Raw genomic sequence first — 24,173 nt, 5'->3', positions numbered from 1 at the left:
TGTATTAGTCCGAGAGGTCATCAACTCTACCTGAACTTCACACCTGGAGGATTTGGGGGAAAGGAGAATGGTGTTACCACTTAGCTACGGAGTAGAACCAAATACTACACATCCAGTCCACACCTTCCCCTCCTCTCTTCCCACCTGGTGTGTCTCCAGTTGGGCTGTCTGTGAAATGAGCTCTCACCACATCAGACCCAGGAGCAGTGGGAGGGAGCTGCACACCGCAAAAGAAAGACTCTTGGTGAAAATATGATTCCTTTCCTCTATAGAGAGAGCTATTTTAGTGCATATAAATAAACTTCTTTTGTTATTCAACTTAAATGTAAAATCTCCCCACGTTAAGGATGTATTTAGCTACATTACCCACTAACATCCGCTAAAATAAGAAAGTGCTCTAACACATTCCCATTTCTCCTCCCACTCCCCCCCCACCAAAACAACAATGTATAGTCAAGATTACAAAGACCTGAGCCTGAAACCACATATGATTAGGAGGAGAAATACTTATGAAAGGACCTGGGAGCTATAATCAAATATTTCTAAGGAATTAGACAGCTTCCATATAGCATTTGTTGAGCACCTGGCCTGTGCCAGGCACTATGCTGAGGCAGTTCTACGTGAGAGCTCAGATGGAATCCACACTGCTGCTCTCTACAGCCAGCCTGGCAAGGCCAGGAGCGTTGCAACTGTGCACAGGCCTTAGGGGTCAGTAAGAAATAAAACATGGAAGTAACTAGGTTTTGTGACCAAAAAATTACAAGTCATACTAAAAGACAAAAAAAAATTTGATCCCTTTTCAGCTTCCATAGAGGGAGGCAGGACCCCACGCAATGGGATGATTTACCAAAGAGTAAGGAGTTTTACATGCTGGATGACCCAAAGAATGACTATCCATTCCCATATTGCTGCTTTGCACCAAGTCACCAAAAGGAGGAAAAAACTCTTTGGAAGAGACTCATGCTCAATTCTAGGTTGTTCCTCACCAAAGTCTCTTCTGCCTTTTCAAAATATTTCCAATTTTTGTTATCTGCAATCTTCCTACCCTTACTCTGTTTCCATCCCACTCCCCTCCATGACCACAGCCAAACATACACATCTGGACCATGCCTGATTTTGACTATGACAGGGGAGTTTGGAGGATGGGAGATGTCCAAGCTACAACTTCTTCAGTATGGTTTCAACATTTCTTTCAGCTCCACTCAGATTTGAAATTTGACACTATTCATCACTTTGTCACAAACGCCCCCTTCTGGTTCTCAAGAGCCTTACCCACCTGCGGCGGTGGCTAAATCTCCAGGCCTTGTTCAGCCTTGTCAGGCTCCCGGCAACATCCTGGCGTTCTCTTCCTCCTTGTCTCCATGCTGACCTCTTCTGAGCCTCTGGGCTTGATTCCGAGTCCTGCCCACTATGCGTACATCATAGTCTCTTTGTAAGGGAGGTACAGCACATTCTAACAGGAAGCGAAGAGAGCTATGGGCAGAGCCACACATGTGGTTGCCAAGGGAGTGGGCACATAAAAAGAAGTCCCTCTTCAACAAAATTCTTTACACAGCTCACAGTCTCAGCACTGGCATTCCTAGAGCATATTTAGCATTGACATCTTTGACATCTTTTTATCATGGTCTTACCAAGTGTAGTGTCAACTCATTTAAAAATTGTCAAAAAGCCATCAGTTTTGGAGAATATGTTCCATCCTCCCCTTTCCACCTCTACTACATACTATTCTTCTTCTGGGTTCCTTCCTTCCTGTCTCCCTGGCCTTCCTATGTCTCATTCTTTTCAAGTCTCTCTAACCTACATGTCCTGGGACCTCTGCTCAGATTTCACCTCCCATGACCTACTTTTTTGGTACAACTTTATTGATGCATAGTTGAAGTACAATAAGTACTTCAGGCAACTTCCAGGCACAGCTTGACTGAGGCTTCTGCTCAGAGTCTCACAAGGCTGTAATGAAGACATCTGCTGGCCTGTGTTCTCATCTGGTGGCTTGATTGAAGAAGAATATACTTTCGAGCTCATTCAAATGGTTGGCAGAATTCATTTCCTTGTGATGTATTAATATTACATGATTGAAGACCCAACTTCTTTCTAACTGTTTGGCTGGAGGACACCCTCAGGTTTTAGAGGCCACCCTTAATTCCTTACCATCTGGGCTTCTCCAACAGGGCCATTTCATCAAACATACAAGGAAAGTTTCTAAATACAGGCTGCTAAGGAGTTTTAAATAACGGAATATAGTTACAGGAATGACAGCCAATCACTTTTGCTATATTATATTGATCAAAAGCAAGCCACAGGTCCCAGCCATACTCAAGGAAATGGGATTACACAAAGAAGTGAGCACCAGGAGGCAGAGATAAGTGAGGTCACCTTAGATTTTGCTTGCCACATATACACACTGTGGAACCATCAGTAAAATAAAGATAAAAATTTCAATTACCTCTAAAAGTTTCCTGTGCCCCTTGGCAATCCATCCTCCCTCCACCCTGTCTCCAGGCAACCAGTGACCCATTTTTCTATCACCTTGGATTAATTGGCATTCTCTGGAATTTTATGTAAATAAAGTCATACAATATGTGCTCTTTTCGACTGGCTTCTTTCACTCAGTACAATTATTTTGATATCCAACCATGTCATTGTATGTATCAATAGTTCATTCCTACCCATTGCTGAGTGGCCTCCCACTGCATGGCGATATCACAGTTGTTTATGCATTCACCTGTTGATGGACATTGGAGTTTTCTCAGTTTTTGTATATTATAAGAAAGCTGCTATGAATATTTATAGGCAAGTCTTCATATGAACATATCTTTTCATTTCTCTTGAGTAAATGCCTAGGAGTGAAATGTCTGGTTCCTATGGTAGGTGTATGTTTAATTTTTAACAAACTGCCAAAGTCATTGTATCATTTTACATTTCCGCTTGTAGGGTATGGCAGTTCTCTGACTTTGCCAGCATTGTATGATTGGTCACTGTAATTTTAACTAATCAAATGAATGTGAAGTGGTATGTCTTTGTGGTTTAACTAATCAAATGAGTGTGAAGTGTTATGTCTTTGTAGTTTTAATTTGTATTTCTCTGATGACTAAGATGTTGAGCATTTTTCACGCTTTCATTGGCCATGGATATGTCTTCTTTTGTGAACTGTTCAACTCTTTTTCCATTTTTAATTAGATTTTGTCTTATTGAGTTGTAAGAATTCCTTGCATATATTGGATGCAAGCACTTTGTCTGATATGTGTGTGACAATACCCAAAATGGCTCTTCACAATGTCACATCTGCTACTGCTGCTCTATCCAAGATGGCTTCCTAATTCACATGTCTGGAACCAACCTGGGAAGGCTGGAAGAGCTGGGACTGGACAGGCATCTTTCTCCATGGCTAGCTTAGGCTTCCTCACAGCCTGGTGATCTTGGAGTACTTGGTCTTTTCACACATTGGTTGAATTCACCTAGAGTAAGTTTTTCAAGAGACTGAAGCAGAAACTATAAGGTTTCTTATGACCTAGCTTTGGGAGTCCAAAAACATCACCTCTGCTGCACTCTATTCGTCAAAATCCAAGGTGGCCAGGCAGTGGCTCATACCTGTAATTCCAATAGTTTGGGAGGCTGAGACAGGAGGATCCCTTAAGGCCAGGAGTTCAAGACCAGCTTTGGCAACAGAGTGAGACTCATCTCCATAAGAAATTTAAAAATTAGCTGAGTGTGGTGGCATGTGCCTGTAGGCCTAGCTACAGGCTACTCAGAAGGCTGAGGTGGGAGGATCACTTTCTTGAGTCCAGGAGTTGAAGGTCGCAGTGAGCTATGATGATGTCACTGCACTCCAATCTGGGTGACAGAGCAAGACCCTATCTCAAAAAAAAAAAAAAAAATTCAAAGTGAAGTGCTTGAAGCTCTGACTTAGGAAGGCCAAAGGCAATATATGTAACCTAAACATTTGTACCCCAGTAATATGCTGAAATTAAAAAAAATAGTTAAAAAAATTCAAAGTGAAGAGAATTAGACATCGTCTCTCATGACGGGAAGAATAAGAAAGAATTTGTGGCCACTGAGTCTCCTACACCCAGTATAATAGAGATCTCTACAATAGTGCAAGCTGACAACTTACTCCCAGTTGCTCAATCAAACTCACTGGCATTATCAAATAACACATTTGTAGAACTTGATAGTCTTCAAAGTATATGCATGTATCTTACCTTATGTAACTCTCACAAGAACTTTTGATTTAGGAAGGCAGATGTTATTACCCTCATCTTAAAGAAGTTGCTGAAGCCCAAAGATACAGGTGATTTGTCTAACAGAAGAAATCTAGAACTCAAGATCTTTTGCTTTTAGTACAGTGCTTCTCCACTATGTCCCACTGTTTCTACTTAGATACACTTAAGGTTTGTGGTGACCCCTTGTTGCTAATAAATTATTTATTGATGAATTTTCAGGCAGGAAGAGTTGCCTATTTAAATAAGTAGATACTATCCAGTTAAATCTTTTATGAACCAGAATTCTGTGGTTACAAGGAATGAGAATGAATTGACTTATTAATAATTGCACTTCTGTTCAATGGCCTTATTATATAATTGATTAAAATTTTATTTACTGACACAGAAATGACAGTCCATTCTCAGTGAGAAAAGCAAATTGAAGAACGATAAGTATGTGAATATATACACACACACATATATTTTCACATGTACATTTGTTAATATATGCATAAAAATCATCTGGAAGGCTATATAACTGCTAATGATGTTATAGCTTAAAGATTGTGTACAGTTTGATTTTGAGTATATTTTATTCTTAAAATAATAATAAAAAAGATTTTAAAACTCTTTAGTCCTTTCAGAAATACATGATAATGATCAGACTTGAAGCACTGTCACAATTTTTATAGTCCTGAGTAGAAGTACAGTCGTCCCTCAGCATATGGAGAGGATTGGCTCCAGGACTCCCACCTATACCCAAATCTATGCATACTTGAGTCCTTCAATCAGCCCTGCAGAACCCAAAGGCACAAAAAGTTGGCCCTAGGTATATGCAGGTTTTGAATCCCCTGAATACTGTATTTGGGAACTGCATTTGGTTGAAAAAAATTCTCGTATAAGATGAACCCTCACCGTTCAAACCTGTAATTCAAGGATCTACTATATAAGCAAATGAACAAATAAAACTTCAGATAGTATCAGAGTAAGGGCAGAAATTCTACACTTGTTGATTTGTTCCCCAAACCAAAGTTATTGTGAAACTATCTTTTCAATACTGAGCATGGGGAAATGTGTTTTTAAACAAACTAATATAAAAATGTTCTTTGAGCAAAACATAATTGGCTTCCAGAAATTTACTTGTTTGGAACTCAAAAAAGGCAATTCTTTCTAAACCAAGAAGTGATAGTTTTTCGCAGATCTCAAAAGGCCAATAAACATTCCAGGGAAAAGTGAACCAACTTGGATAAATTTACACACGCCCACATATAAATATCACTTAAAAGGAGAGCATTCCAGGTTGACATTAAATGACTTAGAAATTCCAAACCAAAAGGTGGCCCCATTAGGTCCCAAACCGGTGAAAAGAGGATCTGGGGGACCGGCAAAGCCATGAGGCTAAAACAAGTGAAAAATGCTTTCCTGTATGTCTTCATTTGGGGAATAAAGTAGAGGTCAGAGAGCAAAAGGCTAGGGTCTGGATAGGAATGCCATCTGCGGGACAGGGGTTCCAGATAGGAGCATCCTAGATCAGGCCAGGAGGGTGTTACCCAAATTGGTCAGAATGTCAATGGCCAGGATAGAGAACTACTGGTTGTGGAAAGGTACCAAAGACAAACCTGGAAAGAAAGGCAGAAAGCCAATGATAACGACAACAGCTGCCATTTGTCGAGTGACAGCCGTGTTAGACCCTTGTCATACAGTATCTCACAGCCCATAGTCTCCTTGCAAACAGGATATGAAAGATTTTTCAGATGACAACACAGACTTAAAAGGGTTACATGTCATCCCCAAAGCCACAGTGCTAGGAAGTAACAGAAACAGAATTCAGGTCCAGATTCTTCTCAACACAAAGTCTACTCTCTTTCCAGCATGCCAAGCTGTGGACACCTAAATGATTCAACAGAAACATATCAGAATAGTAAAGTCAGGGACCAGGAGACTCCAGAGATACAAGCCAAGGTGCCAGGTCAGTCAGGTCTACCTGTTGTGGACTTTTACCAACAGAGCCCACCTCTAGGTGTGTCCCTGTCTTGTGATACCTGGTGCATGCGGCAAGGTGGCAGCTTCTTCACAGAGTCATGGGATAGATAAATTAAAATGATTCTGATGACAATGTTTCAAAGGCAGTCAGGTCAGCTCCGCCAAGTGTCAGGTTTGATGTAACAGTAGAAACGGAAGGGAGAGGGTGACAGAGTCAGCAACTGAGTAGTCAAGCATCAGCTCAGGCTCTGTCTGGATGCTCACAAGGGTTCCTTTCCTAAGAGGAAGATCCCTCAGAAGGACATGATAAGAACCCACGGAGTCTGACCAAGCAGGAAAACCAAGTGAGGAATGCATTCTGAGAAGGATGCTATCAGGGTGTCAGGTGCAAAAGAAAGAATAAACTAGAGAAAGATTGGGATACGGTGTGGATTTTGCCATGAGGAGGACACTCATGACATTTCAGAGGTCAGAATTGGTGCCTTTGGTGTGGGTTACAAATCAGATGAGAGTGACCTGAGGCAAGAGTGAAAAGTACTGACATAGAGGTAGCATGTGGTTTGACATTGTCAAAAAGCATGGTGACTGGAAGTCAATGGTAAACAAGTCAGAGGCAGGAAGTCAGTCCTGGATTAGAGAAATTGCAAAGGGAGTCACAGGTTAGAGAGTAGTTGCCAGGAGAGAGGGATGATTCAAAGATGCAAGAGAGAGGAGTTCATGGTAGAATGAGGCCCCAGATGGGTGGGGAGGAGATTCTGCACATTGAGAGAATCTTTTCTTACAAGGGAAAGAGGAGAAAAGGAAGACTATGATAAACTAGACGTTAGAAGGGAGTTTTAGGCACTTCTTGGTGGTCAACAGATTCAGTTTTTTATTATTCCACATAGCATGAAGGACAGACTTAAGCAAGAAAAAGCATGCAACAGTGGACAAGGATTCAGGTTACTAGCTTTGCCTCTCACTAGCTCTGTGATCTTGAATAAAATTTCTCAGCTTCACTTTGCTCATCTTCAAATCAGAATGATTACACATGTCCTGCTTCCAAGGATGTGCTAGATAGAGTCCACTCATACCAGCTCCCCTGAGCCAATGGTTAAATACCTAGAAATTCAGAGTTGTTAAATCATTAAGTTTGAAATTGTCCATGGTGGGAGCATTTACGCCACAGAAATAGGTTAACATTACAAATCAGGGCTTCCCTCCTCCTTCCCAGTGCTTAGCACACCACTGCTCACTTCCACTACAAGGTACTGTCAGGCTGAAATGAGAGGTTGGTTGTGAAAAGTCTTTGCAAAGAACCAAGCCCTACATAATGGAAAGGGATTTTGTTATTAATATTAATAAATGTGACAGCATGACTTTTTCATATATTAATTTGAATTTTATTTACTATTCCCCGCTTCTCACCTTTCTCACCAGGTAACTTTAGTATTTCCTTCTCTTGTCAGTTTTTGCAGGGCAGAAGGCAAAGATACTTGAAAGCAATGGCTCTTGTAGTCTTATTAAAGAACTATGCTCACCAAAGAGATCATATTAAGAGCAGGAAGGAAAATGGGAATATTAAAAAGGCTTCAAGAGATTCAGAAGAAGAAATTCCCTATAGACCAGGAAGGGGAGAGACTTGCGGATCCTACAAGAACAGAAGGGGCTGGTGCTTGGCTCCCCAACAATCCCCTGGGAGGCACATTTCTCAGGAAATGACTACAGATTGGATTTGCAAAACCCACCCGAGGAGCTTTTTACACCCAACTAAATATTTAGATGTACAAGACTCAACTAAATATTTAGATGTACAAGACTACAGTCAACCACACTTGGTATCAGGATATAAGCCGGGAAAGCCTGTTTGCTAGCAGGGAAGCATCAGCATTTCTTTTCCATGAGAGTAGTCTGTGTAGCAATCCATATAGCCACCAGCGGCCTCTTTGGCTTCCCAGGGTTCTGGTGCAAAAAAATGAAACCACAACAAGTGCATGTGAGGTCCTTCCTGCGAGGCAACCTCATTCCCCGCAGGAGCCAATATCTCTTACAACAGCCCCACAGGATAGCTGCTGGGGTCTCCTCAAGGGAGAGGCCTCGGTTCAAGAGTCACTGTTCTTGGGTAAGCCCAAAGCTATGGCTTCCTCTCAGTTCTCCCAGTCCAGACACAATTTACCAATGAAGAGTCATTTTTGATATAAAGTACTATACCTAGGAACACGGTTTTCAGGTTTCCAGGAAAAACAAAGAGAAAGTTAAATGAAGTTAAAGTTCTCATGTAGAAGGGGGAACCCCAGTGGGCCTGAGAAGGAAGGATTTCCCACAGAAGGACTCCTAGCCGCGCAAAAGATGTGCATGCCCCAAGCATGACCTAGAGGCAGAGACCCTGAGCATAAAACATAAAGGACATTCTGCTGGTGATTAAAAAGAATTCTTGTCTTCCAGGCTCTCACTATTCCATCAACCGCTAAATCAACCCACACAAAAATTACGTTGAAAAAATTTCCCTTAACCTCTATATATACTTCGGATTCCAACTTCAGCAAGAACCTATTCATACCACTCTTGAGGATGAACCAGTTAATGTTTGGAAAACAGGAGAAAGATGAAAGACATATTAATAACAGTACCACGCACATATTGGGGGCTGCTAGTCCTTTGGGCATTTGGCAATCACAAACCACTCAGCCTCTCTTTGCAAAGTATTATCTGTCCATTCCCAGTGCAAACAGCCTCTGCAGTATGAGGGAATTCTAATCCCAGACTATCTTGTCATTTAAAACATTTTTTTTCAAGACATGGCATTATGCTGAGTTGCTCTTTTAAAAGATTAATGAGCATCCCATAATTTGAAATAACTGAATTCAAGAATCACTTTTAATATGTATTATGTATTTTTTTCTTTCTAGAAAAAAAATTTCAGTTGTAGAAGGGACACATTAGTTGACTCATTTTAAAGAAAAATTCAAACAATACACTTAAAGTCCTCCTGGCCCCCCTTCTCACTCAGCTTCCTCCCTTGGAGATGATGAGGATGTCAATTTGTGCTGCTTCTTTCCTTCCTTTTTGCTCTACATTTATAATTGTGTTGAAGTATTTCTTTTGGCTTCCAGTAAAATCATCGTAGTATATAGATTCCATATTTCCTTAGAAATCATTAGACACACAGAGAGCCCTTCAGAAAGCTTATCACCAGGAAATGTTAATCATTTCATAATTAGCTACACACACGTTAGAGGAACCGAGAACTTGTCACTTTCCCCTTAAGAAACAGGAGATGTCTATAACAGACGAAAGGAACACAATCCAGATCCAGTAGCTTCCTTCTATAAACATTCTTAGAATCCCTGAGCCACTCCAGCAGCCCCGGTACCCCCCTGCAACTAAGTCTAAAGAGAGCTGGCATTTCAAAGTGTGCAGTTTGAGCTCCGGAATATACAAAATAATGCATTCAGCTAAGTAGACGCTGTAGGCCCCTCTCCATGGCTCCCCCTCCTCCTCTAAAGTTTCCATTACCCATAGGCTTTGATCTGGTAAACAAATCTGCCTCCAATCATGTGGCAAAGGTTGCTGTTCTCTCACTCTCCTCTCTGTGCTTGGGAAAACTGAACAATTAACAAATAGAAAGTGTTCTGTGACAGTTCAGTATTTGGTACCTGATTTGGGAAGACTGAAAAACGGCCTTTTGAAGCAGTCTCTTTTGCCAATTTCCTCTCTTTCCTTGCCCCAGAACCTAAACCCTGGGATTCTCCCAAGAGATTTTATAGAAACCAGCCCATCTGGAATATTCTGCTGACAGAAAGCCAGTAATCGATGCCAGCCGGAGAAAGCACAACTTTTGCAACTGCTATAATTCCAGAAAAGTCTTGCCTTTCCTGTAGCATTCACTACAGCCAGGCCTTGCCTCAGTTGGCTGTGTAGCCTCAGTACCCAACAAAGCATCCAGAACACAGTGCCCAATACATGTTTGTCAAACTGAATGAATTGTGTTAAAGTCACTTGATCTTTCTGCATCTCATTTGAAAATGGGAATAATTATGCCTACCTACTTCACAGTGTGGTTGTAAAGTGTTATTTGATCTTTCTCAAGAAAAAGAAAATCAAAGAAAAAAATCTTTTGGGTTCCTATTCCCTAAAGCAGAGAAGCAGTGCTCCCCAACCTTTTTGGCACCAGGGACCAGTTTCACGGAAGACAATTTTTCCACAGACGGGGGCACGGGGCAGTGAAGCTCAGGCAGAGATGTGCGGCTCGGTCCCTAACTGTCCTTGGCTGGGGGATTGGGGACCGCAGCAATAAAGGATAAATGGGTTGCAATTTCTTGCAGTTAAGTGTTAGCAAGGCTTTGGAGCTTAATATATGGGTGCTGTTGAGTGGGTTACTTCATCTCTCTGGGTTTCAGTTTCTTCGTCTATAAAATTAGGAAAATAATTGTTGTAAGTAACTAAACGAGAAGACATGTAAAGTTCATAGCACAGGTATTGTATGTAGTAAGTGCTGCATAAATGCTAACTATTATCGTTATGAGCGTAGTCTGTGCATTGCAGGCACATGACTAGAACTAAAATGTTTGATGAGTGAACAAGTGAATGAGTGAACATAGCTATACCAGAAGTTTGTCTGGCTGCGTGTAATAGAAACCCTATTATAGAGACTAAACAAAAAGATGGTTATTTTTCTCATGCAATAAGCAGTCCAGATGTAGGCAACCCAGAGCTAACACAACTGCTCAATGACATCACGAGGGACCCAGGCCCCTTCTTACATGTGGTCTTCATCCTCAGACTTACAAAATGCTCTACTTCTGGTGCTTCCATTCAGGAGGAAGTGGGGAAGGGCTTCAGTTGCCTCATCTGTAAAATAGGAATAACCTGGCTACCTTTCCAGTGAACCATTCTATGATTCCCCAACCAACTCAGCATCAAATAAGCACCGGGCATTTGGGATAATGCCTTTTGTGGATGGTTTGTTTCACATCCCCTAAATAAGCCACCTGGGTCTCAATCCCATTCACACCATTCTGCAAAAAGATAATAATGAAATATGTGGCAATAGGAAGAAATACGTATAAAAATATTATGTGAAAAAAGGCAGATTGTAACATTTGGTCTAGGTACTGACATGAAAGTTCTAAGATGTATTAAAGGAATAAAAGGAAGTCACTGATAACACTTATAGATTATCTCATTTTTGAAAAAAAAAACCAGAATTATAACAAAACAAAAATTGATTGGGGTAAGGTAATGGAGCCTTTCACTTTTAGCTCTATAGACTCCTGTGTAGAATTTTTACAGAACACATATATTCATATTTTTCTAATCCAATAAAATCAATCTAAATTAATATTATACCTATGCAATAATGTAATTATATAAAATTATGTATTCACAGCATAAAGCTTGGAGAGGATTCTAGAAAAGTGAAACAGTGGATGTGTCAGGCTAGTGAAACTGTAGAAAAATTCCTTATTTGTGTTATATGTGCATTAATATGATTTTCCTCCACAAATCGTTCACAGGAAGCCTAGGTAGATTTCTAAAACAATCCAAGTGGGGCAATTTTTAAAATATAACCATGGGTTTTGCTGATTGAGAGATCAGACCAGGGGAGCCTCAGTTGAGACCAACATTTGGCAGAAATTATCTGGGATGTTTGAAACTAAATTATTTTAGCTAAATTTGGTGGAAAGGGCTGTCTCTCCAGTTTCATGTTTTTCTTTCACCTCCAGCACTGAGAGCCAAAAACACAAGGACAAAAACCAGTACAATCAGTTCTTCCTGTCCCCCTGGGATCATGTCCACGCTGCTCCATAGGGCATTCTGTGCTTACAACACATCATTAGACTGGTCATTACTGGTAGGCAAGGAAGCTGGCTTGAGGAGGGCAAAGCCTGCTGGGCCAGCTACTTAGCACCACCTTGCAACTCTGCCTCATGATTTCCAAACGGGAGGACATTATGTGGATCATCGACTCTGACTCCTATATAAACCCAGTCACTCAAAGCAGCTGAAAATAAAGTAATTGTTATGGGAAGAGTCCAAGTTGAGCATAGAAATGTTGGTCAGGAGGTTCCTGTTGGAACATTTTGTAACTAGCTACCACTTACTGACTCCCTGAGTGCCAAGGACTAAGTTACTCACCTTACGTGCTCAATCTCAGAGCATCTTCTCTGTGACTCTGCAAGGAAGACTCTCTCTCTCTCTCTCTCTCTCTCTCTCTCTCTCTCTCTCTCACACACACACACTCACACACACACACACACACACACACTCCCCAGTTGACCAAAAGTCTGAATAACTACTTATTTACGACCACATAGCCCCTCAGGTGAGAGAGCTGGCATTCAAACTCAGGTCTGTGGCTCCAAAATCCATGCTTTTACCCTGCGTTTAACATTTTTCACATGTATTTGCACATGAGCAGAGTTTTGGTACTTTGGAACAAAGGAATCCTGTAAATTTGAGAAGTATTTTATTGGTGACGGTGGGGAAAAAAACAAAACTCCTCTGAATACTCTCAATGCTACAAACAGTTTCCACAGAAAAGTAGCCATGCTTAATTCTACCGAAGTGCGCACAACATGGCCTTTGGGCAGTTGGGTGTGTTTTTTCCCCCAAGCAATATATCACCTGAACCACAGTAGCCTGTAATGTATGGCTTTAATATATTACCAAAGGGAAAATGTTCTGATGATTTACTGGGGTACACATCATTGGCGTTATGAGGCAGCATTAATCAAAGCTGTGGGATTGGCTTCTGAAAACCATTAGGTAAATCCCAAGCTCTACATTTAATGTATTCACCTTGGACCACAGTCTGGAAGGAATGAAAAGATCTCATTGCCTTCGCTTTAAAGCTGCCTTCCCCTTAGAAAAATTGGTGTGTGTCTGTGTCTATGTGTGTGTGCACAAGTTACTTGAACTTTCTAAAGTGTGTGTTAGGATGAACAACTGTTAAAAGATCTCTTAACTAGGTGTCCCTCTGAAGAAAGAAAGGCCAGTCCCCTAAAAGCTATTCCAAGGAGGAAGGCCTGTCTTGGCCTTCTAGTTTAGTTGCTAACCATAGAACAAAAATATAAAATCAGAAGTCTTTCATTTTTGAAAAATAGTTTGATATCACTTGTTGGAGGGATAGTCGATGAATACAAAGTTGCTCAAAAGCAAATTCTGATGAAGGAAGTAGTAGAATGGGAATCCATGGACATCAGATTAAGAAACAGGATCTAGATGTACATGCTCTCTTTCTTTGTGAATACTGTCTCCTTATTGGTTATTTCTGCCTTTAAAAAAGTCTGTTTACGTTTTTTTTCAGTGGAAGGTAGCCTGGCAGAGTTGTCAGCACTGGCAAGAAGAAGGGGCCCAGAATAAAGACCAAATGCTGGCACTCATTTCTGCATCTTATTTTCTCGAATGTACCAGTCAGCCCTGGTACAATGTAAGTGCTATGCTTTGATTGTCCCCACTAAAACTCCAGCTGAAAGTTAATCCCCAATGTGGTAGCATTGAGAGATGGGGTTTTAAGAGATGATTGGATCATGAGGGCTCTGCCCTCATGAATGGATTAATCCATTCATGGATTAATGGATTAAAGGGTTAATGGATTAAATGGGTTATTGTGGGAGTAGAACTTATAGCTTTATAAGAAAAGGAAATGAGACCTGAGCTGGCACTCAGCCCTCTCACCACGTGATAGATATCCTTTGCCACTTCGGGAGTCTGCAGAGAGTTCCCACTAGCAAGAAGGCTCTGACCAAGGCCCCTCGACCTTGGACTTCTCAGCCTCCATAATTGAACGAAACAAATTCCTTTTCTTTTTAAATTATCCCCTTTCAGGTATTCTGTAATAAGCTACAGAAAACAGACTAAAGGAGTAAGGATGCTTACATTTGTTTGTACTTTGAAGTATGTGCATACCAGTAAAAATTTATCAACCAAAATTCAGTACAGCCCACTTACCACTTCTGGATTTGCTCAGAGATTCTAAGGGTTCCCTGTGCTTGAGAAGATGCTGTACCTCCAAAGCTCGAGAGGGCCAGTATTTCCTGACCTCGTTCATTCTGTGGCATGCCTGCGTGTTGTCTAAGCACACCATCACTCTCCATGTCCTGAGACAGAACTTGACAATGTGGGGAGTGTAGGTGACCAGAGTTGTTGACGAGTGTGAGAGAGAAAGAGGGAGAGAGAAGACAATATTCTTTTCAGGGAAATACTTTTGAAAATAAAGGAAAAAGAAAGAAAAGAGATGGAATGATTGTAGGCTTGGGCAGCATTTTAAATCTGATAGACAAGGGGAGGTGTCCCTGCTCTCATGAAGCAGAGTGGATGAGCGAATGTTAGTCAAATAAAAACAAATAAAATATTAATTACCAGACATCCTATAGCTTTTGTACTAATCACCATTTCCTTAAGGGGACTCCCTAGACTACTGGGAATGACGTTTTTCAAAAGCTTTGCAGAGGCCGGGCAGCATCAGCCTTTCTGTCTTTGAGGTGGGTGTTGGGCTTCAGGTTATTACTGTCCCTTTTGTGGGTCCTCTACTAGTGGTCTAGCACTTTACTTTGGAAGAGAGGCATACTTACCACCTACCCTGGGCCTTGGACTGGGAAAAAGAGTTCATTTTATCTACCCGTGATAGACAGATTCATTTACTCCACAGTAGGCACCTGGGCCTTCCTAGCTGTTACCAGTGCAGCTGCCATACCAAACCCGAGTCCCAGAATGCCTTGCTCCTCTGCCTGTACGCTGTGGGCTGAATGTCGGGAATTCACTTGGACCAAAGGAAACAAGATAAAATCACAGAAAAACCCATTTTCTTTGGGAACAAAATTTACTTTCTTGGCCTTTCTCAAGCAGACTCTGAAAGATACCCCTGAATTGCCTTAAGAAGCTCACAAATCAAACACTGGCACAAAGAGACGCTTGTCCACAGGGCGTGTCCCCAAAACACACTTAAAGAGGCTCCCTCAGCTGTTCCTCTCTCAGGCTCCCTCCACTCGGTTTAGTGACTTTTATTTTGAACTACTCTGTACCAATTAAAAGTCCTGGCCAATATCCTGGGCCAATCTTGGCCACGGAGTGCCAGCCATTACAGTTTAACTTTTATGGAAAGAAGACCTCTGAGGCCAGGTGAGCTTTAATTGCACCTCTTTTGTTAGTTCAGAGTTTCATGTTATGCCAAGAAAGCATTAGCCTCCTACCTTGTTTATACTAGAGAAGAATGGACAGGGCAAAATTGCTCCTTTTCCCTTATTTCCAAATCACCCTTTTCTCAATAGGTTAAAGTTAACTTCTTATAAAACCTTAACAATAAAACATCATGCTTGAAAGAGAGTCTCAGGTTCTTGGCACCAAGCATTGCCAGCACTTCACGGTTAGATTTTTCCTCTTAGCTAGCTGTTCTTTTCCTTTTAGCAGAATGCTTTCTGGTTTTTATAGCCAAATGGGATGAGAGAGGCAAAACAGCAAGAGGTATTCGTGTAGTCATGTTACATTAAATTTCCCTAACATACAGTTCCATTAGAATTTTCTTTCTTACTCACAGAATACCATTGTGTATACATTAGGATTTCAGTCCTCTAAAGTAGGCCTGCTTACAAGAAATAAAACATTAAAGAACTGATGTCTCTACAGAAAGAGAAATAACATGTCAATTGTGTTTATTTTTTGGGTTACATGATTTATGCTTTCTCATGTGAAGATGGAACAGAGAAAAGGGGACACGTGACATTGTTTAGATAATCCCCAAAGAAAGTTAGAGTCCCTCCTTCAGGAAAAGGGTTGCCTTTCATTTAAAATATAAATGGTACTGACAGCTTTTGGGGAAGAGAAAGATTTCTCATGTTCTAAGAAATGAATTCAAGATGCACCTAATTTAGTCTCCAGAGAAAGATTTTTAGCATTCTAAGAGAGAAAGGGGGGAAAAAGGTGGAATTAAGGAAGAATCCCATAAAAACAGGGAATTTAGGGGTCTTTTCATGAAACTTTGTGTTCCTATAGATGTGAAAAGGAACAATGCAATTTGAGTTTAAAGTATCCATTTAAAATTCTTCAGTTGCCCAGCACACATTTCAACCTCATGCTTCTTCTCTATTTCTTATTTAACTCTCATCCTACATGGATAATTAATTAAAACAATAATGCTGAACAAAAACTTTAGAAAACTCTAACATAAAAAAAAGAAAATATGTTAATAAAGTTTCCAAGTAGACATCTCTCTTAACTGGTTCTTCTATTGGAAAAAGAGGTGGCAAAGAAAGGCCAGTTCTAGCTCTACTTATATAATCCATGATTTCACAAGGCTACAACTTGGTGCATATGATTATCGCTATTATCACTAGTAAGTATCAAAAAAACTTTTGTGCACTAAAGGAATATGATCTTGTGCTAGGTGTTACTCATTTTTTCTTTAAAACAATCATTGCTGTTTAACAGAAAGCTATATTCTAAAGGAGAAAATCTAGATGTGAATGTGTAGCAAGGAAAAGGAGAACCAACTAAAGACAAAACCATGGTTTGTTGATTGTGCTTCAGAAGAGATAAATCACAACATACACACTTTGTTGATTAATGTTACTAGAATAAACACGCAGTGAAAGTGAAGATATAATGATGTACCTTCTAGAAATCTATTAGGGGACAACTTGTCATTTGTAGCACTTGGAAAGTGGAAACCACATCCTGTCACCCCCTGTAAGCCCTTCTGTGGATGGTCTCCTTAACCCAAAGACCTTCAGTGCAGTCACAGAATGAGGCTACCAATTCATTGTGAAGCGCATCTTTTCTTATTGGGAAGTTTAAAGTCCCTGAAATTTGACATATGTTCATCTCATAAGCAAGAGCTTTGTTTACAATATTTAATGACAAAAGAGTCTTAGGTTAATGCCAAGAATCGGATTATTGCCTCTTAAAAAATTATCCTCCCCAAGGAGAAAGATTCTTATTAAAAAGGGAGGATTTCAAAGTCACTTTAGAACTGTATCTCTGGGTGTTATTTTTCAGGCATCATAAAGCATTTGAATTCAGCTGCTTTTCGATCCAAGTAAAACAGTTCTAAAGATAAGTGAGGTTTGTTTCCTGAGTTAGGGAGGGATGTCTTTAAATGACAGATGCAGGACAATAAAAGGCCCTTTCCAGGAGCATATAAACTGGAACAATGACAAACAAATTTCAAGACTGTTGAGAGATTGAGAAACCTAACAGAACACCTCACATTTAACACATTCTCAATGGACTTCAGACTTCCTGGCTATTTCTGAACTGTTTCCCATGAAGCAAGGCTTCATATATCAATGTCAAAACTCACTGTTGCTGATACTTTCCACAGCTCTTGGACGCGTCCTCGGCAGCTCAGCACACATGAGAACCAGCCTGTGAAAGGGGAGGCAATTTTACCTTGTGTGAATGATCTCACCATTGCCAGTTGTGCACGTGCATTCATTCATTTGTTCATTGAAAAAGCGTGTCAGGCCTCTTGTCCTCTAGTAATGGTTCCTAATCCCAGCTAACCATCAGAATCACCTGGGTCTTTCCACCAGCTTCTGGTGGGTTTGGGGCAGGGCCTGTGAATCTTAGTTTTTAAATGGTCCACAGTCAGATTTGGAAGCACTCCTTTAGTATTTCACGGTCTCATTGATGAGAGGAGGTTTAAACGTAGCAGGAGACCATCTTTCTTCTGTAAATTCATGAGCTACCTCTTTATCCCAATATCTTATGCTGCCCCTTTCTTCTTAGGCTGAGGCCAGTGGTGGAAAGATTGGTGGTGAACCTTAAAAAGCTCTGTACTTATGCTCAGAGACAGGATGTTGGTACTTTGAGACAGGGGTCTGCCGACTTCCTCATTTGCTGGCAAATTAATAAACTTTTTCCTTCTCCTCAAAAAAAAAAAATTGGTGGTGAAGGCAAGCAAGAGAAGGAAGGAGAAAAGGTTTTAAAATGAAAATATGATCTCTCTCTCTCACCATTTTACTGCTGCTTTTATTCCAACTTTCAATAATGGTGAAATATCTTATGCTAGACTATCCCTCCTGCCAGTAACAATTATGAACTCTGGACAAAAAATAAAAACTGTTTTTAGGCAGTGGAGAGTGACCAAAAGCAGGCAGAAACTGAAAATATTTATACTTTGAAAGGAGGAAGACATATTTGGTGAGATCCAACATCTATTAATATCTAGGGCACTTCCCAATGCCCATGTGCATGAAGGATACTTACTCATTCACCCAAGAGGGGCAGTCTTGCTGGGCTTGGAAGTCAGCATAAGCATCCGGGCTCTTAGACAGGCTGAAAATTGAGCAAGGATATCCTATAAAAAAGGAAATCCCCAATATCTTCATACAAACTCTCTCACATCCTTAACTGACTCCTTAACTGCACATGTGCTGGGTGAAAATCCAAGGAACCGAGTGAAAAGCAATGGCTGGAAGCCAGAAACAGCTGAGTAGAGATGTTAACAGTTGCCTGATACAGGAATAACAGTTTAGGATTCACATCCCTCCAAGTTAGAGGGGCTTGGTAAACAATTTGAGTATTCCACTGAAACCCTAGAAGGGCCATAGCTTAAGAATAAGGACCACATCCAAAAGGACTATGCTTAGTAATGCTAACCCTATTAATATTCAGATTGATCTTTGTGAACTCCTGTCTAAATTACCCAGGACTTACTTAAACCTGAAGAGATCTTAGGAACCAATCCCATTTTGTTGTTTTGAAGAACAAGGGCTACTTCTACTTGTACCAGTCCTTGCAACGCTCCCATTGCTGATTAATAAATGTGATGCGAAAGGCTACAGAGTTGTTTAAAAACTCAGAGCAATCAAGAGAATTATGATTCTTAGATTCCTAGTGTTTCCTACCCAAATACTGTCTTGTCTTCCATTCCCTCCATGAGTATTTTATGGCAGTGGATACAAATACTGACAGCTTTCTTTAGTAACCAGTAGTTAAGGAGAATCCGTGCTTGCTTGCTTCATGTGTGAGAATCATAGGACTTGAGGACTTATGGAATCACCCTCATATTTTTCTCAATGTCCAAATAAATGATCTTAAGGATTCAATTATTCCATGAGGATCCATCCTTATACAACAGGTAGATAATTCTCCTGCTCTAAGACCTCAAATATTGCTTAATAAAAATTGGCAGAAAAGGGACATAAAGTTTCTACTGAAAAGTTATGACTACCTAATTCCACTCTACATATTTGAAAATTTATAACTACATAATTACAAAATAACTACAAAATTTGAAACTACATAATTTTGGACACCATCTGCCTGCAGGCAGACACTCTTTGTTATCCTGCAGAACAAAACTATTCCATTTTATTCAAGCCCCCAAACTCAAAGACAATTAAGAAGACTTTCAGGATTGCCCTTACAAGAGCTTCCTAAGACATGATTACAGAACAACCTCACATGGGCTGCAAAGGCAGAGGAACTCTTCCCTCTCTGAAGGCCTCTCTCAGCAACCTTATATTTTCTATGTCTCTAACTGTGCCAAATCCGTCTCTCTAGTTGTTCAGGAAAGAAAAGCTGTCTAGTAGGAGTGTTAATAGGGCAGAGAGAAGCTTCACACCAGAAGCGTATTGCTTGTCTGAACAAAGCTCTAGTGGCTATAACATACTCTCCCAGCCTGCCCACCAGTGCTGCAGCTAACTGGTCAAAGCTTCTGCCCCAGGCCGACTAGGGCTTGCTTCTACACTAACTCTTTGTATTCCACAGGCTGTGCCATCCCTGAAACCTCTAGGCAACACTCAGCATTTCTCTGTGAGCTGCCTTACTGATGATGAAATCCTTCTACTGTCCACTTCGCAATTTAACAAGATGCAAATTTTCATCCCACTATTTATTCCCTCTTCTAAATAAAGAGGAATCCATGACTGTTTAGTGGTACCTTGGTGATTAAGAATGTCCAGCTCCTACTAAAGCTAAACATGTGCCTACCCTATTACCCAGAAATGTATCCAAATCAGTCCATTTATCCACCAAAATAAATGTATAATATTCATAGCAGCTTTATTCATAACAAAGAGTGAACTAAATGTCCATCAATAGTAGAATGAATAAATGAATTGTGGTATATTTATACAATGAAATGACACACAGCAATAAAAAATAACTGATATATGCAAAAACATGTATGACTCTCACAGATATTATACATACAAAAGAAACCAGAAAGAAAAGAGTACATATTGTATGATTCCACCTACATGAAATTCAAAAATAAATATTAATAAAACTGATGGTGATAGAAGTCAGAATGGTGGTTACTTCTGAGGGAAGAGGGGTGTGTATTGACTAGGAAAGGAGCACAAAGGAACCTTCTGGGGTGCTAGGAAGTGTTCTATTCCTATCTGAGAGGTAGTTACACAGATATGTGTAATATATACATATGTAAAAATTCCTTCTCCACATGATTAGTACTTTACTATGTGAATTACATATGGCAGGAAAAAGCAAAAGCTAAACACACAAGAATTCCAGGTCAGATCTTAGTCAATCCTGACATATTACTATTTGTAGATGACTCTTATCTTAAAAATAACAAAGGCATTTTCTGTACAGGATACACTGTTGTCACGCAGCTATCAAAGCTGCTATCAAAGCTGCTCCATGGCCTAATGTTCAACCTGCCCAAAGCGATGAACTAATTGCTCTGACTTGATCTTGTACTCAGCTAATCTAGTATACTGTTTTATGCCCAAGCCACCTTTCCAAAGGAGACATCATCTAAACCTTCATATGACTTCTAGCTTGGTGATCAGGTCTACTAGAAATTAGTATGTATTAAGTTGCAAAAACGGTCACAAATGCTTCCCATCACATATGCATGCTTCCTTACATGTGGCTTTATAGATCTTCCCATCAAGAGATTGAGTCTAATTCTCTACTGTTTAAATCTGGGATTGGACATGTGACTTGCTTTGGGCACCAAGGCATTAACAACACGACACAAGCAGAGGCTGGAAAACTACATGCATGTTGGAACTTGTCCTCTCTTGCTGCTCATAGGAGCCCTCAGATCAACATCACATGAATGAGCTTGGGCTTGCCTATTGGATAATGAGAGACACACGACCCAGTTACCTCCCTTGCCCTGCCAACAGCTGGCAACCACCAGACATGCGCATGAGGCCACCAACTATCAGTGGCCTGTAAATGCATCGACATTATATTCTAGACAACATCATGTGGAGCAAAGCAAAGCTGTCCTAGTGGAGCCCAGCCCAAATTGCTCATCCACAGAATCATGAGTAAATAAACGGTTGTTTTAAGCTACCAAGTTTAGAGTGGTTTGTTCTACAGAAAATGCTAATTGATACAGACACCGAAATGCTATAGAACATAACTGGAAGGAGCCATTTCCAGTCCTCTTGACAACAGCTCCAACTGCCCCACAGTTTCATGTGTCATAATGAAAATGAACTTCCAAGTCAGACCAATGGAATTCCACTTCCATGAGTGATCTCAAGGTGAGGCTAACCAAAAAGCCTCCAGAAGCTGATGGCTTCAAGGCACAGTTTACCTGAGACCTTCAGATCAAGCAGACAACTTCATAAGTGCAAATTCCACCCAAAACAATGAAACAAAAACAGAACATTTTGTTATGTCCAATCAAACGGACTGATTTCCTTCTGTTATTATAATATGTAACCACAGGCTATTGCTTTCCTTCTCTATGACTTTTCTTTTTTTCATTTTTCCTCTCCCTTTTTTTGAAACAAAATACATTTCCTTTACCTTGTTTTTAAAAACAAAAGACCATAGCTTCATCTGCTAACCTGACCACTTTCTTGCTGAACCTGTTACCCATATCCAACTTAAAGCATCATTCAAATCATGGGAATACCTCTGTGTAATGCTAGCAAACAACCCCATCAAAGTATATGATCTGAACATCTCCTATATACTTTAGAACATACAACAAATATCTCTAGACTCAGATACTCGGGATGGTGGTTATAATTACATAGAATTACATACAGCATTTTTTCCAGAGAGAAAAGTCAACCAAATCAATCACCTTTAAAAATTATCCTAGGTGTCTATGGTATTTTCATAACCTGTCTAACTATTGGGGAATATGACCAAAGGAGATAAAAATACTTATCAAGCTTACCAGGCAATCCCATAAAACTATCCTGTTGGTAGAAATACATCTCATATTGCAACTTATGTATTTACGTATAATGTAACACCTTGTGAAAATATTTAATAGAAAAATGTCCATGTTCAGGAAAAGCAGCATACAAAATATCGACTGAAATAGTTATCACTGTTATCATATTATAATTTAGGGAAAAAGACATACACTTTCAACTCTTTACATATATATATCATATCAATTGAGAAGCACCAGGCCTGTTCTTTATCTGTGACCTCTATGTATACCGAGAACTATTCCTGGGACTTCTTACCAGTTCCTTTGAAGATTTTTCAGTCCTGTTCAGTCTCACCATCTGGGTCTCTTCAGAGGTCTCGTAGGAGCGACCTCCCAGGAGAAGTTAGAAGAGTCTATTGATTTCCTTGAGGGTTTTTAACCTTGGTTAGGGGTCTCTGAATTCAAGAGATGTATCAGTAACTTATCCCTCACTATGCCTGAAATTATAAATGTGACCATTCACACTATAAACACCCAGAAAAAGAGCTTTGAATTCACTTGCTGCCTTGGTAATTAATGGACCATCACATAGCTTTACAATATTTACTGGCCTCACAAGGGGGCATCTGTACTCTGGCTAATATTTCCTATTGTTTCTAGATAAACACTTCGGGACAAGAAGAAAAAAATATCTTAAAAAAATGCAGACATGAGCTGATTACTCTCAATCTGAAACTTGGAATCCATTCTCCTAGTCTCTTGGCTGGGTCAAATAAAAAACTGGCTTCATGAAATTTTCTGATCTATAATGATGGGATTTCTCACTATAACAATTCTGTTTGCATTTCTCTAATGCATTTTTAATAGACTCTTGAAAACTATGTGCAACTGATGTTTGATGATCAAATGATGATTCTACACTATGAAGAGACAGAATTTCTTGTGGCCAATCCTTGTCCTGCAGGAGAGGCAGGTAACCAAAAGTGGGGATGACAGATCCTGATATGGCTGCCCAGCCTGCCCGAGGACCCACACCATGCTTTGTGCCCCATGTCCTTTGTACTTAATTTTTGTTAAACAGATACACATATGGATGTACGGTAGAAAAAAATACTTCAGTGAGTTTCTTCTCGGTAATATCACAGAAATAGTAAGGATTTTTTTCTCTATTACTGTTCAAATTACACGTCTATAAGGAAATGTCCTAGCATCAGGGAATTTTTTAAAAGATAAAAATGTTTCAACTCTAGAATAATTTTGGATTTGGGGGTGGTAATTCACTGTGAACTAAAAAATGCTATTTTAAAAAAACTTTTGAGTTTTTAATAGAAAAATAAAGAAATCTAAAGATACACGTTTAGCATGTAAAAAGAAAAATTAAGAAAGTAGAAATATGTAAGTGATAAGAAATATACTGAAATAATCTTCTGAAAATAAAAATATTTATTCAAGATTCTACTGAAGTATACAAAGAGCAAATTTATTTTAGGATTTAAACCAAAGGAACCTTTTAAATACATGTTACCCTGGTGTTAAGGCATGTTAGCCCAGCAATATTTTTTTTTTTTTTTTTTTGAGACAGAGTCTCACTCTTTTGCCCGGGCTAGAGTGCCGTGGCATCAGCCTAGCTCACAGCAACCTCAAAGAGCAAATTTATTTTAGGATTTAAACCAAAGGAACCTTTTAAATACATGTTACCCTGGTGTTAAGGCATGTTAGCTCAGCAATATTTTTTTTTTTTTTTTTTTAGACAGAGTCTCACTGTGTTGCCCAGGCTAGAGTGCCGTGGCGTCATCCTAGCTCACAACAACCTCAAACTCCTGGGCTCAAGCAATCCTTCTGTCTCAGCCTCCCAAGTAGCTGGAACTATAGGTATGTGCCACCATGCCCGGCTAATTTTTTTTCTATGTATTTTT

This window comes from Propithecus coquereli, unplaced genomic scaffold (genome assembly GCF_000956105.1).
Source record: "Propithecus coquereli isolate 6110/MARCELLA unplaced genomic scaffold, Pcoq_1.0 Scaffold5, whole genome shotgun sequence".
NCBI lineage: Eukaryota > Metazoa > Chordata > Mammalia > Primates > Indriidae > Propithecus > Propithecus coquereli.
Note: the sequence above shows the minus strand (reverse complement) of the source record.